The sequence below is a fragment of the Salmo trutta genome, unplaced genomic scaffold (assembly GCF_901001165.1).
Source record: "Salmo trutta unplaced genomic scaffold, fSalTru1.1, whole genome shotgun sequence".
In the NCBI taxonomy this organism is placed as follows: Eukaryota; Metazoa; Chordata; class Actinopteri; order Salmoniformes; family Salmonidae; genus Salmo; species Salmo trutta.
The window spans coordinates 150411-160000 of record NW_021822769.1 but is presented as its reverse complement, the minus strand read 5'-3'; positions in this window follow the sequence as shown (position 1 = coordinate 160000).

The window sequence follows — 9590 nt, the reverse complement described above, 5'->3', positions numbered from 1 at the left end:
ATAAATATAGAGAAATAGACATGTCAAAGTGTATCTCTCCAGTGATGAGCTCCTCCTCAGGGCTACAACTGATTGATATGAGAAGGCAGTTACACTACACGCAGAAAACGACGACAGAGAAACATAGTATGTCAGCAGCTCCTGATTTAAACTGCCGCTTTGGGCCAAATGAAAATTAATTAATTTCTGTGAAGAATCAATTTCTCAGAGTAACTAACAGTGTTAAATGCAAAGAGACGGGAGAGAGAGAGATAGTGTGTGTGTGTGTGTGTGTGTGTGCCGCAACAACAAAAAAACATTATGCACACCTACACATATTTGCAGAGACTCAGTTTGTGCAACTGAAACACTTTTAAAAGATTGGAAAAGGTGTCATTATTTCAACAATGTTGCATTGTTGGGTCGCTTCAACTCCTTCTAAAGACACCAGAGATAGACGAGGGAACCATGGAAACCAACTCACCTGGCGTTAGTACAGTCATTGTACAGCGTCTCGAAGTCTCTCCTGGAGATGAGTTTACACCGGTTCACTCCCGGTTGGATAGCTCCGAGGCCCCGGAGGATGCGGACCTGTTCCACGTTACAGACCACCGGTGTGATCTGGAGCCGCTTCAGCTTGGTATAGACCGTGTGCAGTCCGCCGACCAAGTGTTTCAGAAACAGGTCGAACGCCTGCGGGAGGCAGATTAGCTCGTTGTCTTTTACCGTGAAAGAGGCGAGCTTGGCGCCTCTGACCTCGACCATTTTAACCTCGTTGTTTTGCGGAGTGTTCTCAACCGGCGACGGGGTAGAATACACCGGTTTACCGGGCAGGACGTCGACCGGTGCGCCCGGGCTACCGACAGGTACTGGTAAGAGGTCCGCGCTGAAAGGGTTCAGTCCGGTGGACGCGATAGACGGTGAAGGGGATGAGGACGTGGTTGCTGGTGGCGGAGAGTTGGAAGTCTGTATCGGAGGCGGTTGGACGAGAGGAGCCGAGGGCATGAGAGCAGCCGGAGAGGCCATGATCCAAATCTGGATTTTAAAAAGAAACAAGCTGAAAGTCCCGAAAGTCAAGTGTAGTCTAAAAAAAGTGTCGCGTGAGAAACAGAAATCGAAGAGTTGAGAGCTCGTCGGTAGTTTTTATTTTGTTAAGCTGAGAAATGTCTTTGGCGATGCAGTGAGCGGGATAACGGGTCCGTGCGTCAGGATACCGATGACAGAATTGAGCTGGAGTGAGGAGCTCGGGATGATACTGTCACATCATGAAGAAGAGGAGGAGCCTCTAAATATTCTTAGAACAACATCACACGCATCTGTTGACGGTGTTCAGAACATGCGGTCCATTAGGCTAGAATAAAACTGGAATACAAACTGAATACGTTGATGAATCATTGGTATAAGCAGCACAAGCTCTGGAGATAATGCTATACCTCGCCACTGGATTTGAACTGTAGGATATTGACTATGTGGAAGGTGCCCACTGCTTAGAAATAATAACCCCTCCAAAAGGGCCCTCTAAAGGGGGGAGAAGAGGGACAGACAAGAGGACCCTGACTTTAACCTCTGACCCTCCTCAAGCCCCCACATTAGGGACTGCGCCTCCACAACCCGTCAAATGCATGCGTTTGACAGTTCCCTGCTAATGCTGGGGAGACTGAGGGTTGGATACTCTCTGCACAAAAAAAGCATACAGACTAATTGACTCCGCTCAAAAAGATAAATAATGACACTAGCACTGACTTCGCTGATTATCGAGGAAGAAATGTGCTGACAACAGCTAGTTTCCATCCACTTGGCCACATTTTCCACCCAGAGATGTTTCCATCAAAATGACTTTTTGCGGATAGAAAACTGTGCGTGATGACGTACACTACCGTTCAAAAGTTTGGGTCACTTAGAAATGTCCTTGTTTTTCAAAGAAAAGCAAAAATTTTTGTCTATTAAAATAACATCAAATTGATCAGAAATACAGTGTAGACACATTGTTTATGTTGTAAATGACTATTGTAGCTGGAACAGCAGATTTCTTATGGAATATCTACATGGAAGGCCAGCATCCTGGAGTCCTCTCTTCACTGTTGAGAGGTCTGTTTCTCAAACTAGACACTCTAATGTACTTGTCCTCTAGCTCAGTTGTGCACCGGAGCCTCTTTCCATTCTGGTTAGGGCCAGTTTGTGCTGTTCTGTGAAGGGAGTAGTACACAGCGTTGTACTATTCCATGCGCAATTTCTCGCATGGAATAGCCTTCATTTCTCAGAACAAGAATAGACTGAAGAGTTTCAGAAGAAAGTTCTTTGTTTCTGGCCATTTTGAGCCTGTAATCGAACCCACAAATGGCCAGATTGATTGCTTCTTTAATCAGGACAACAGTTTTTAGCTGTGCTAACATAATTGCAAAAGGGTTTTCTAATGATTAGTTAGCCTTTTAAAATGATAAACTTGGATTAGCTAACACAACGTGCCATTGGAACACAGGAGTGATGGTTGCTGATAATGTACCTCTGTACGCCTATGTAGATATTCCATAAAGAATCAGCCGTTTACAGCTACAATAGTCATTTACAACATAAACAATGTCTACACTGTATTTCTGATCAACTTGATGTTATTTTAATGGGCAAAATGGACAAAAACAAGGACATTTCTAAGTGACCCCAAACTTTTGAACGGTAGTGTACGTGCAATTCAAAATGTATTTTGCTGTTAAATTCCTATATGCCGAATGCAAAATAGTTAATTGGGATTCCGTCGCCTTTTCATCCCTACTGATGGTGTTGTCACTAAAACGGTTGCGTTAGTCTATAGGCCTATAGAAAATGTTCCCATGTTGGTATTGGCGCATGCGCTCTAGCCAACAGCTACCTACATTATGAGATTATTATGTTTAAGAGCGATAGTATTATTATTAAATATTATTATTTGTCAAACGGCAACCAAGCATCGATCATGGTGTCACCAAAATAAGACCCTCGATATTTATTGGAAAGGAGCATCAAGCTCATCACCTTGTACTTTCACCATCCTGTGAAGTTCATCATCATTTATTTCATCTGTAGCCTAATAAACTGCGTGCTGTCCCCAGTCGTACTGGGAGGACAACAGAACATATCATCTGTAGCCTAATAAACTGTGTGCTGTCCCGAGTCGTACTGGGAGGACAACAGAACATATCATCTGTAGCCTAATAAACTGCGTGCTGTCCCGAGTCGTAGTGGGAGGACAACAGAACATATCATCTGTAGCCTAATAAACTGCGTGCTGTCCCGAGTCGTAGTGGGAGGACAACAGAACATATCATCTGTAGCCTAATAAACTGCGTGCTGTCCCGAGTCGTAGTGGAGGACAACAGAACATATCATCTGTAGCCTAATAAACTGCGTGCTGTCCCGAGTCGTAGTGGAGGACAACAGAACATATCATCTGTAGCCTAATAAACTGCGTGCTGTCCCGAGTCGTAGTGGGAGGACAACAGAACATATCATCTGTAGCCTAATAAACTGCGTGCTGTCCCGAGTCGTAGTGGAGGACAACAGAACATATCATCTGTAGCCTAATAAACTGCGTGCTGTCCCGAGTCGTAGTGGAGGACAACAGAACATATCATCTGTAGCCTAATAAACTGCGTTCTGTCCCGAGTCGTAGTGGAGGACAACAGAACATATCATCTGTAGCCTAATAAACTGCGTGCTGTCCCGAGTCGTAGTGGAGGACAACAGAACATATCATCTGTAGCCTAATAAACTGCGTGCTGTCCCGAGTCGTAGTGGAGGACAACAGAACATATCATCTGTAGCCTAATAAACTGCGTGCTGTCCCGAGTCGTACTGGGAGGACAACAGAACATATCATCTGTAGCCTAATAAACTGCGTGCTGTCCCGAGTCGTAGTGGAGGACAACAGAACAGATCATCTGTAGCCTAATAAACTGCGTGCTGTCCCGAGTCGTACTGGGAGGACAACAGAACATCATCATCGCGTGACACCAAGTTTACTTCGATATGATGATTATTATATCAATATCTGCGCATAAAGGCGTTCGAACTGCTATTTCTCGCATAATGAATTTTAGCGACACAAAAAGATCCCACCATGTCGAACGAACAAATTGTCTGTCGGCATTTATGAAATTATACCAGCATTTCATGTTTCCATCAGCCAGGTCGTGACTTTTTTCCCAGGTAATTCATTCGCATGAAATGGATGGCCGTGGTTAGTGATATGGGGTTGTCTCACTTAGTTACCTGAAGATGAATGCACAACGCTCTAACTGTAAGTCGCATCTGCCAAATTACACAAATGTAAAAAAAAAAACACACAAAAAAACACAAAAGAAAACACGGAATATACACATTATCTGTAAATTAAAGGCATCAAGTGAACAATGTGTATATTGGAGCTTTTCGATGCACCGTTGTTTTATCCGATATATAGCCTCGTTTCCATAGGAATGTACAGTGCTTTAACGGAACATCACGTTGATAATGATCTAAGTCAGAGAGGGAGAGGAGAAAACCTCAAGAGAGCGTGTTATGAAGAGGAGGTGGAGAGAAAAGTCTCTTTATTCAGCTTAAAGGTCTTTTCACTCTTTTTTTCTGCTTCCCCATCCCTCTTTCGAATAAGCCTCTTGTGTTTTTTAATTGGCTGGAATTAATCTTAGGGATGTAGATGCCTGATTTGCATTCATTAAAAGTCAACTGAAGAAGTCAAGCTTGATTCTAATCAAATGTGCTTAATTATGCTTAGCTTTCAGCATCTCCCAGGAGAGAAGTGAGAGAACTGAACTTGACTTTTGTCTTTGGAAACTCCTGCTTTATCTCCTGCTGAGATGGCTTTTTACCAGCAAATAGACATTTTAAATGTCAGGACTCACTAAAAGACATGGAGAGGGGGAATGGCCACCTATTGGAGGAAAAAGTCAATGCCACGGGTCTGAAACCTGCGGCCCACGGGCCAGATGCGGTCTAATCGCCGGTTTATAGCGGCAAATTGATTTACACACATAATATCAGAAGTGTACTTCAATGTCAAATGAGCACCATCCAGCCAGTAATAAATCTCAAATAGGGCGCCAAATTCCACCCAAAACATATTTGAAAAGCTGAAGGCCACTGTGTGAGGGCTCTCTGTCGCTGCTGAAGAATGGTGTAAGGACCATAGAAATATAATGACTAGAACTGACATTCCCATTCTATTTCTGTAATAGATAATTCTATATCTATGGTAGTGACATCCTGTGTCTGTTAGTCAGTGTGCTGTCAGTACCACTCTACCCTGCAGGGGTAGATACTCAGGACAACCACATCAGACTGATGAGGCATAAATACCACTCTATCCATTCTCATTAAGTAAATAACAACATCTTTAACGCTTCATCTCTATCAAGAGGCCTCGGGTCAGTGGGTGAGGAAGAGCAAGAGAAAGAGAGAGAGGTAATAAAGAGAGAGACAGAGACCAAGATAAAGAGAGAGAGAGGGAGTAAAGAGAGAGACAGAGATAAAGATAAAGAGAGAGAGAGCTAGTGAAGAGAGACAGAGATAAAGATAAAGAGAGAGAGAGCTAGTGAAGAGAGACAGAGATAAAGAGAGAGAGAGGTAGTAAAGAGAGAGACAGAGATAAAGAGAGAGAGAGAGATTTTGAAATCTGTCCCAACCACTCTCAGCCATAATCCTAACAGACAAGTCTTTCCGTCAGGAGCTGAATCAGCCATTAGGACCCAAATCAACACAGAGTTCCAGAATGCTCCCGTGTCATCGATGATAATGGAAATTGATTATGCGTATGGAAATGAGCTGTAGTCCGCGGCAACGTGACCTTCAGCGGTGCTAATTGAAACAAGTGTGGAGCCTCAGCGTCAGTTATCAGGCCTAACAGCACACCATAAATCATCATGAAGACCCCTGTCACAACACGACCCATTAGAACGGATGTGTTGTTTTTCTCTCCCTGTATCAGACCAGTCTGAACATGTCCGTTGGTTAGATCCCTAGGTTAATAGGACCAGATTAAGCTTTAGAAACGGATGGACAGTCACAGTTCAGACTCATGTAGGCGTGGAGATGGAGAGAGAGAGGGAGAGAGAGAGAGGGAGAGAGAGAGAGAGAGAGGGAGAAAGAGGGAGAGAGAGAAAGAGAGAGAGGGGGAGGGAGAGAGCGAAAGAGAGAGAGAGGGAGTGAGAGAGAGAGATTTAAAGAAAAAGAGAGCGAGGGAGTGAGAGAGAAAGAGAAAGAAAGAAAGAAAGAAAGAAAGAAAGAGAGGGAATGAGGGAGTGTGAGAGAGAGAGAAGGAGAGAGAGCTGATGTGGTGATGATGGGGATTGATTTAGTTAGAGTTTGAGGTGAGGAGGTAACGAACGGTGCCAGTGGCACAGAACAGGTTGAAGGAAAAGAAGAGATTAATGAGCCAAATACACTTGATCTTGCTAGCCTCATTTTTGTGTCGAAAGTTGCATACTTGTTTTACTTAGTTGAGTTGACTCAATTTGACCTTGTGCATCCAACTGAAAAAAAACTGTGTTGAGTGAGTGAGAAAAATAGCCAACACCCTGAGGAAAAAAGGTGCTGTCTAGAAGCTAAAAGGATTCTTCAGCTGTCCCCATAGCAGAACCCTTTGAAGAACCCGTTTTGGTTTCAGGTAGAACCCTTTCCACAGCTACATGAAACCCAAAAGGGTTCTACCTGAAACCAAAAAAGGGTTCTACCTGGAACCAAAAAAGGGTTCTACCTGGAACCAAAAAAGGGTTCTACCTGGAACCAAAAAGGGTTCTCCTATAGGGACAGCCTAAGAACCCTTTTGGAACCCTTTTTTCTAAGAGTGTACATATCAAGTAAACTGACAGAGAGGCAAAGTTAGGTGTAGTTAGTAGACTGTAGATGTTCCTAGTGAAGAAGCAGCTCATTGGTCAGTGCCAGACAGCAGTCAACTGACAGAGAGGCAAAGTTAGGTGTAGTTAGTAGACTGTAGATGTTCCTAGTGAAGAAGCAGCTCATTGGTCAGTGCCAGACAGCAGTCAACTGACAGAGAGGCAAAGTTAGGTGTAGTTAGTAGACTGTAGATGTTCCTAGTGAAGAAGCAGCTCATTGGTCAGTGCCAGACAGCAGTCAACTGGTAATAAAGTTGTAATGAAGTATGAGGTCAACAGAATCGCCACATAAAGACATGAAGAGTCATTGAAAAAGTATAAAGTCAATCTCATTGTGGAAGATTGAATTAACATAAATTGTTGACGACTAGAGGTTATTATTGAGAATACATTTATGAACCAAACAATATGCAATAGCCACTGATTAAGAGCAGATGTTGTCCACCTGTTAAACACAAGATCCTAGTGCAATTCACTGCGTCAATGAGTCGTTCCAATAATCTAATCAAGGGGAATATAATATATATAATCATATCCATCATTACATAGTTGAACACACAAAATTCTAATTTGATAAAGGATATTTCATTATAAGTGTAAAAACACAAGGGAGTTTACCCGTCGAGGCCTCTGTGAAGGTTGCTGCCTCTGTGAAGGTTGCTGCTATCACTGATCACTGGCCTCATGGATCCTTATTCAATTAACAACACTCTAATGAACGCAATTCATTAATGAATGAATGAATGAATGCAGGAATAATAGAGGTGCTATATGTTAAGCATCTAGGTAGATAGAGAAACAGCTCATTATAGATCAAACCTAATCATATTGGAACCTGTCCAAAAAACAACAAAGTCACTAAAAGACGTTGGGAAGTTGTTAAACATATTCTAATCGCAATTAATCCATTCTCTTCTCTAATGAGCTTTAACAATGCTCTTAATTGTTTATTATCCAATATCCTAGTTATGAATTTTAAAGGAATTAAACAAGCAGAAGAGTTTACACTGTTATTAATGGGTATTTGTATTGGCAAGGTCAACATTAAACAAAAACAGTTCCTGGAAAGAACGCTGGATGTTTAGCTTGATCTAGACGAGGCTCCTCAGATAACCACTAGACTAGACACGTGATATGGATCAACCTACTGGGTATTGAAAGTACAAAAGGCACAAACATAAACTCAGCAAAAAAAGAAACGTCCTCTCACTGTCAACTGCGTTTATTTTCAGCAAACTTAACATGTGTAAATATTTGTATGAACATAACAAGATTCAACACCTGAGACATAAACTGAACAAGTTCCACAGACATGTGACTAATAGAAATTGAATAATGTGTCCCTGAACAAAGGGGGGTCAAAATCAAAAGTAACAGTCAGTATCTGGTGTGGCCACCAGCTGCATTAAGTACTGCAGAGCATCTCCTCCTTATGGACTGGACGAGATTTGTCAGTTTTTGCTGTGAGATGTTACCCCACTCTTCCACCAAGGCACCTGCAAGTTCTCGTACATTTCTGGGGGGAATGGCCCTAGCCCTCACCCTCCAATCCAACAGGTCCCAGACATGTTCAATGGGATTGAGATCCGGGCTCTTCGCTGGCCATGGCAGAACACTGACATTGCAGAAATCACGCACAGAACGAGCAGAATGGCTGGTGGCATTGTCATGCTGGAGGGTCATGTCAGGATGAGCCTGCAGGAAGGGTACCACATGAGGGAGGAGGATGTCTTCCCTGTTACGCACAGCGTTGAGATTGCCTGCAATGACAACAAGCTCAGTCCGATGATGCTGTGACACACCGCCCCAGACCATGACGGACCCTTCACCTCCAATCCCGCTCCAGAGTACAGGCCTCGGTGTAACGCTCATTCCTTCGACGATAAACGAAAACCCGACCATCACCTCCAGTGAGACAAAGCCGCGACTCGTCAGTGAAGAGCACTTTTTGCCAGTCCTGTCTGGTCCAGCGACAGTGGGGTTGTGCCTATAGGCGGCGTTGTTGCCGGTGATGTCTGGTGAGGACCTGCCTTACAACAGGCCTACAAGCCCTCAGTCCAGCCTCTCTCAGCCAATTGCGGACAGTCTGAGTACTGATGGAGGGATTGTGCGTTCCTGGTGTAACTCGGGCAGTTGTTGTTGCCATCCTGTACCTGTCCCGCAGGTGTGATGTTCAGATGTACCGATCCTGTGAAGGTGTTGTTACACATGGTCTGCCACTGCGAGGATGATCAGCTGTCCGTCGTGTCTCCTTGTAGCGCTGTCTTAGGCGTCTCACAGTACGGACATTGCAATTTATTGCCCTGGCCACATCTGCAGTCCTCATGCCTCCTTGCAGCATGCCTAAGGCACGTTCACACAGATGAGCAGGGACCCTGGGCACCTTTCTTTTGGTGTTTTTCAGAGTCAGTAGAAAGCCCTCTTTAGTGTCCTTTAGTGTCCACAGTTTTCATAACTGTGACCTTAATTGCCTCCCGTCTGTAAGCTGTTAGTGTCTTAACGACCGTTCCACAGGTGCATGTTCATTAATTGTTTATGGTTCATTGAACAAAGATGGGAAACCCTTTACAATGAAGATCTGTGAAGTTATTTAGATTTTTATGAATTATCTTTGAAAGACAGGGTCCTGAAAAGGGGACATTTCGTTTTTTGCTGAGTTTATGTCTTAATGCTGTAAAAACATTTTATATTATAGAAAGGTAAAGGAATAGCTGGTTAGATATTTTCACGTATGGTGACGATGTTGAA